This window comes from Somniosus microcephalus, unplaced genomic scaffold (genome assembly GCF_052327205.1).
Source record: "Somniosus microcephalus isolate GS21.2 unplaced genomic scaffold, FLI_Smic_1.0 unresolved_chr6, whole genome shotgun sequence".
Classification (NCBI taxonomy): domain Eukaryota; kingdom Metazoa; phylum Chordata; class Chondrichthyes; order Squaliformes; family Somniosidae; genus Somniosus; species Somniosus microcephalus.
The window spans coordinates 46,484,180-46,491,801 of NW_028225184.1; positions in this window are offsets into that span (position 1 = coordinate 46,484,180).

Genomic DNA, 7,622 nt, shown 5'->3' on the forward strand with positions numbered 1-7,622 from the left:
CCCTCTGATCCTCTGTCTTTCCTAGGGTCTTATCTTTCATCGTTTAGGATATATTCTGCCCTATTTTTTACTACCAAAGTGGAAAACTCCACATTCGCTTCCTTCTGCCATGTTCTCGCCCACTCACTGAGCCTATCGTGATCCTCTTGAAGCCTCTTCACATCCACTTCACAACTGACTAGCTTTGTATTATCAGCAAATTTGGAAATGTTACATTTGGTCCCCTCATCCAAATCATTGATATAGATTGTGAATAGCTGAGGCCCAAACATCGATTCTTGCGGTATCCTACTAGTCTCAGCCTGCCATCCTGAAACAGAACAGAGAGGTTTAATGTGGACAATATGGTTGAATCAGTGTATATGGACTTTAGATGGACATATGATATAGTGCCACATAATAGGCCTGTCAGTAAAGTTGAAGCCCATTCACTAAAATGGATAGTGACAACATGGATACGAAATTTGCTAAGCGACATGAAACAGAGAGTAGTGGTGAACTCTTGTTTTTTGCACTGGAGGAATATTTACACCGTTGGAACCCTGGAGTCGGTACTGGGCCACTGCTTTTCTTGATATATATTAATGATTTGGAAATGGGAATATCGGGGAAAAGTTCAAAATTTGCAGATGAAACAGAACTTTGAAGTACAGTGAACTGTCAGGTGGATAATGATAGATTTCAAAAAGATACATGCAAATTTGTGAAATGGGCTGACAGGACGCAAGTGACATTTTATGCCGAAATGTGCGAGGTGAAAGATTTTGTTAGAAAGTACGAGGAGAGGCAATATAAACTAAAGGTTTCAATCCTAAAGGTTGTGCATGAAGAGAGAGACCTGGGGGGGCGGGGGGGTGCAGACATCATTGAAGGTGGCAGGGCAGGTTGAGAAAGCAGTTAAAAAGAAATACAGGATCCTTGTCTTCAACATATAGAATACAAGGCATAGAATCCAAAAGCATGGAACTTATGATGAACATTAATAAAACACTAGTTCGACCTCAACTGAAGTTCTATGCCCAATTATGGGCACCGAAATTTAGGAAGCATGTGAAGGTCTTAGAGAGGATTAATAAAAGATTTACGAGAATTATTCCAGGGATGAGAGACTTCAGTTACATGGATAAACTGGAGAAGCTGGAGTTTGAGAGGAGAGGAAATTTGATCGAGGTATTGAAAGTCATGAGGGGACTAGACTGCGCAGAAAGATAGATACTGTTCCCATTGGCAGAAGCGTCGAGAACCAGAGGACTCAGAATCAAGTTGATTGGCAGAAGAACCAAAGGCGATGTGAGGAAGAATTTGTTTACGCATCGAGTGGTTTGGATCTGGAACACCCTGCCTGAAAGCATGGTGGATGCCGATTCAATCGTGGCTTTCAACGGGGAATTGGATAAGTAACTGAAAGAAAAAAAACATGCAGGGAATGGGCGGGGATGTCGGATTAGCTGATATGCTCTTGCAGAGAGCTGCCACGGGCTCGGCGGGTCGAATGGCCTCCTTCAGTGCTGTAACAATTCTATGATTCTATGAAGAGGAAAGATTGCCTCCTTGCTGCCTTGTTTCCATGGGAACGCTAGCTGTTTGAGATTCAGGACCAGGCCCGCTCCTTTGGGAAAGGCCCAGGTATTCCTTGGCTGATATAAATAGGTCATGGGCCCAGTGTTAATCATCTCCGATCTTACTTCCTGTCATTAACAGCAGGGGAGAATCAGCCCATTAATTTCCAGGTGTGAGGAGGTATCTACATAAAATTGTTGAAAGAAACCATAGAGAAGCTGTACAGGGCTGCGGATACAGTAACGGATGGTTCATATATAATGAGCCCTAATTAGCATAATATCCATTGGAATTCAGGGTAGCAGGCAGAACGAGTGAAGGAATTGGATTATAAACTAAGAAACAAGGAGTATGTATGAGAGGGCAGCAGATCGATTTTGGGAGACCGCAGGCCCCGGTGAGGCCTCATGTGCACAGGTGGAACAAAGCTCATGGGCCGGGCTTCCTGGGAGGTTGGAGGCAGCGTGGTTGAGAGATTTTGTAGGGTTCGTAAGAGCGCGGGTTCTGCGTGTCGATGGGTGGGCGAGTAGTTGGGGCAGGAAGCAAATCTGGCCGGGCAGGCGGGCAGATGGGCAGCCTATCAAGCACTTGGGATGGGTGAGCAACGGGGCAGGAAGCCCCGAAACGGTTGGGAGGCCAGGAAGCTCTTGAAGTAATTGATGTGTGTAGAACCTCTCAGAATGGCCGGGTTGGTTGGACAAATCATAGAACGATAAAATTGTACAACACAGAAGGAGGGTTTTCGGCCCATAGTGCCTGTGCCAGCCCTTTGAAAGTGATTTTTCAAATAATCCAGCTCCGCCTGCTCTTTCCCCATAGCCCTGCCAATTTTCCACTTCAAGTTTTTATCCAATTCCTTTCTGAAATGCATTATTGAATCTCCTTCCACCGCCCTTTGAGGCAGTGCAGTCCAGACCACAGCAACTCGTTGCATAAAGAGTGTTTCCGCATGTTGCCTCTGGTTATTTGGCTATTAACCTTCAATCAGTGTCCTCAGGTTACCGACCATTCTGCCGCTGGAAACAGTTTCTCCTTATGTATTAAAACATAAATTCTTGAGTTTATTTATGGTAAGTTTAAATAACAGTCTAATAATTAGAGGCATTTACTTTTGTTCATGTGTTTTCGTGTTTAGTGCAAGGTACTGTGCTAAAAAATGAAAACACTCTTAAGTAGATATAAATAATATAAATATTCTAGACTAAGTTATGGCCGAGCAGGTTTTGTGTCTGGACTGCAGTGTGTGGGTGTTTGTGGAGAGCGAGTCTGTCCCAAGCAAACACATCTGCAGTAGATGTCTCTGTGTCAAATCTCCCCGGTTCGAGCTGGAGCGCGAGTTCGGGACACCCCAACGCATAAGGTAGGGAGAGGAGTTTCCTTTATGAGCTTATATTTTAAGCAGGATCCAGAGTCCCATATAGTATGTTTCCTAACTACTGCCACGGTGAGGGTCAGCTCGAACCAGATTGAAAATATATAGTAGAGGGGGGCAGGAGCCAGTCGTTGTGGTCCATGTTGGGACCAACAATGTAGAGAAGCGGAGGCAAGACCTCTTATTATTCTTTCCACGGATGTGGGCTTCCCTGGCTCGGCCAGTATTCATTGCCCATCCCTAATTGCCTTGGAAATGTGGTGGTGAGCCGCCCTCATGAAGCACTGCATTCCGTGTGGTGAAGGTTCTCCCACAGCACTGTTAGCGACGGAGTTCCAGGACTTTGACCCAGCGACGAGATGGTGTGTGACTTGGAGTAGAAATTGGAGGTGATGGAGTTCTCATGCGCCTGCCTACTTTGTTCTTCTCGGTGCTAGAATTTGTGGGTTTGGGAGGTGCTGTCGAAGAAACCTTGGCGAATTGCTGAATTGCATAGATGGTACACACAGCAGCCAGGGAGTGAATGTTTCAGCTGGTGCATGGGTGAACAAACAAGTGAGCTGCTTTTTCCTGGATGGTGTCGAGCTTCTTCAGTGTTGCTCGCGTTGCACTCATCCAGGCAAGTGAAGTGTATGCCATCAGACTCCGGACTGGTGCATTGTAGATGGCTTAGGGCAGTAAGGAGGTGAAACACACGCCATGGAATACCCAACCTCTAACCTGTTCTTGTGTCCACAATATTTATATGGCTGGTCCAGTTAAGCTTCTGGTCAATGGCGGGGGATTTGGCGATAGTAGTACTGTTGAATGTCAAGTGGTGGTGGTTCGCTGCTTCTCTTATTGGAGACTAGCTGGAGTGCCCGGCGGTGCCGATGGAACTCAAGAACCCAGTGCCATGTTTATAATACTGTTTATGAGACTGTTGGATTTGAAGAACTCTTCCAAAGCACCCAGTCCTTTAACTTTGTTTTCTGTTAATGGACATCGCCAGTCAGAAGGGGTGCGTCCAAGTCTGCTACGTTTTCTTGAGGGCATGCTGTTATGAAAAATGAAAAAAATAATTTTTATATATATAAATGAGCATGTCTGTGTGGGAAGGAGAGAGAGAGAGAGAGAGGGAAAGAGATAGAGAGAGGGAAAGAGAGAGGGGGAGGGAGAGAAGGAGAGGAAAGGAGTGAGAGAGAGGGGGAAGGAGAGAGAGAGAGAGGGAAGGAGAGAGAGAGAGAGGGTAGGAGAGAGAGAGGGAGAGGGAAAGAGATAGAGAGAGGGAAAGTGAGAGGGGGAGGGAGAGAGGGAGCGGAAAGGAGAGAGAGAGAGAGGGAAGGAGACAGAGAGGGGGGGAGGAGAGAGAGAGAGAGGGGGAAGGAGAGTGAGAGAGAGGGGGAAGGTGAGAGTTAGGGGGAGAAGGAGAGAGAGAGGGGGAAGAAGAGAGAGAGAGGGTGGAAGGAGAGAGAGAGAGGGAAGGAGAGAGATAGAGAGAAGGAAGAGGAGAGAGCGAGAGGGAAGGAGAGAGAGAGTGAGAGGGAAAGAGAGAGAGACAGAGAGAGAGGGAATGAGAGACAGATAGACAGAGAGGGAAGGAGAGAGAGAGAGAGGGAACGAGAGAGAGAGAGGGGGAAGGAGAGAGAGAGAGAGGGAAGGAGAGAGAGAGAGAGAGGGAAGGAGAGAGAGCGAGAAGGAAGGAGAGATAGAGGGAGAGAGGGAATGAGAGAGTGAGGGAAGGAGATAGAGAAGAGAGGAAGACACCCCGGGAAAGGGGCTGTACTTAGAGACCGGCGGGTGAAGAAGTGCGGCCGCCATTTTGTGAGGTCGGCGGAAGTTTGAATCGCGGCGGCCGAAGGAAGGGAAGGGAGAAGGCGAGCTTGTGTGTTTAAAATTTTAAAAAAAGCATCCAGAGAGATGAGATGTAGGTGAAGCCGGAGGTTCTCATCGCTCGGGCTGAGTGTGTGTTGTGTGAGGAGATTGAGACTCCCTACCCCGCGCTTCTTCTCTCCCTCCCTTTCCCACCACCTCACTCTTTCCCTCCTTCATGCACTCTCTTTCTCCCTCCCCCTCTCTCTCCCTCCCCCTCTCTCTCCCTGCCCCTCTCTCTCTCCCCACTCACTCTCCCCTATCTCTCCCTCTCCACCCTCCCCTCCCTCCCCGCTCTCTCTCCCTCCCTCTCTCTCCCTCACTCCCCTCTCCCTATCTCTCCCCTCTCCCCCCTCCCTCCCTGCTCTCTCTCCCTCCCTCCCCTCTCTCTCTCCCTCTCCCCTTCTCCTCTCCCTCCCTCTCTCACTCCCTCCCCCTCTCTCTCTCCCTACCCCTGACTCTCCCTCCCCCTCTCTCTCCCTCCCCCTCTCTCTCCCTGCCCCTCTCTCTCGCCCCAGTCACTCTCCCCTATCTCTCTTTCTCCCCTCTCCCCCTCTCTCTCCCTCCCTCTCTCTCCCTCACTCCCCTCTCCCTCTCTCTACCCTCTCCCCCTCCCTCCCTGCCCTCTCTCCCTCCCTCCCCACTATCTCTCTCTCCCTCTCCACCTCCACCTCTCCTCTCCCTCCTTCTCTCCCTCCCTGCCCCTCTCTCTCTCCGTAACCCTGACTCTCCCTCCCCCTCTCTCTCTCCCTCCCCCTGTTTCTCCCTCCTTTCCTCACTCTCCCTCCCTCCCTTCTCCCTCCCTAGTGCCTCAGGCCCGGATCGACTCACCTCAGCTGAGCTCCTGCCCCGGCCCGAGCCCCCTTGCGCAGCCTAGCTCCTCAGGCCCGGCCCATCTCACTTCAGCTGAGCTCCCGTTCCGACCCGATACCTCGTGCGCGGCCTAGCGCCTCAGGCTAGGCCCGAGTGAGCCCTGATGAGCTCCCGCTGCGGGCCACCGATGCCTCTCCGCTGCTGGATTTATTTTGGGATTAGCCCGGAGGGAGAAGAGGGTAAGAACGCCTCAGGCCTGGCCCGATGGACCCCTGGTTTTTCGCACTCCCGCATTAACGGCAGGCTTTACAATTAGGCCCCGACCACACACGCCATGAAACGCCCCCGTGAGGCAGCGTGCTCCCCCGTAGGATTGGTCAAGCTTCACGTCACTCAACGCTAATGAGCCATAGGATTGGTCAACCACTAATGAGCGGTTTTGTCCGTTTTTTGAAAGTTTTTTCTGTAGTGTCCGAACAATTTTTGTCTGACCAAACAATACATACGCCTATGACACTCCCCTAATCATAAGCTTTCTTTTGATATAGCATATGTGTAGGTACGCTCCATAACTTTTGAGTTAACCGCGGACATACATACAGACAGACAGATAGACAGACAGACACCACCATCCTTTTATATATATAGATATTCATTGCCTACACATGCGTGGCACAAATATTACTTGCCACTTATCAGACCAAGCCTGAACATCGTCGGCATAGTGGTTAGCACTGTTGCCTCACAGCGCAGGGACCCGGGTTCGAATCCGGCCTCGGGTGACTGTCTGTGTGGAGTTTGCACATTCTCCCCGTGTTTGCGTGGGTTTCCTCCGGGTGCTCCGGTTTCCTCCCACAGTCCAAAGATGTGCGGGTTAGGTTGATTGGCTAAGATAAAATTGACCCTTAGTGCTAGGGGGATTAAATACGTGGGGTTACGGGGATAGGGTGGGATATGTGTCGGTGCAGGCTCGATGGGCCGAAATGGCCTCTATCTGCGCTGTGGGGTTTCTGTGAATTCTGTGAATGTCTTGTTACATTCAGGCATGAAATGCTGCATTATCTAATTAGTTGTGAAAAGTAGTGAATACTTTGCAATCATCGGCAGACAATCCCATATCTGTCATATGATGGAGGAAGGGTCAGTGATGGAGCAGTTGACGATGGTAGTGCCTCAGCGTCTGCCCTGAGGAACTACTGCAGTGATATTCTGGGGCTGTGGTGATTGGACTCCAAGAACCACAATCATCGTCCTTTGTGCTAGGTATGACTCCTGCCAGTGCAGAGCTTTCCCCTGATTCCCAATGACTGCGATTGTATTAGGGCTCCTCCATGCCACACTCAGTCAGATATTGCTCGATGTCTAGGGCAGTCAATCTCACCTCACCTCTGCAATTCAGCTCTTTTGTCCATTTTTGGACCAAAGCTGTAATGAGGTCTGGAGTTGAGTGGTCCTGGCTGAACCCAAACTGATCACCGGTGAGCAAGTTATTGAGTTAATAATTGGTTCTCGACAGCACATTAGAACTTAAGGACAGGTTACGTTCTGTTGCTCAAATAACCATTCTTTATATCATAGCACGGGGTGTAAAGAATCAATTTACTGAACTGCAGGCGCAAATTCAACTTGGAAGATATGGCATGGTAGCCATGACTGAGTCATGGATGCCAGTCGGCCAAGACTGAGAACTAACTGAATCAGGTTATCAGTTATATAGGAAGGAAAAGGGAAATGTTGACGGGGAGCAGTAGCCTTTGTGATTGAGGATGAAATCACTTCAATGGTAAGAGAGGACATAACGAGAGATCGACAGGCAGTGGATATTTTATGGATAGACTTAAGAAATAGAAACAGGTTTTAAGACTGTATACTGTAATGCGAGGTGTGTGCGGGCCTCCTAGTAGCTGCTGTGAAGTGCGTGATTGTATAAATGCAGTGATCAGACAAGCGTGTAGTAAATGCAGTGTGCTTTAAATGGGCGATTTTATCTTTCATGTAGATTGGGATAGGCAGACTAGAACCTGTC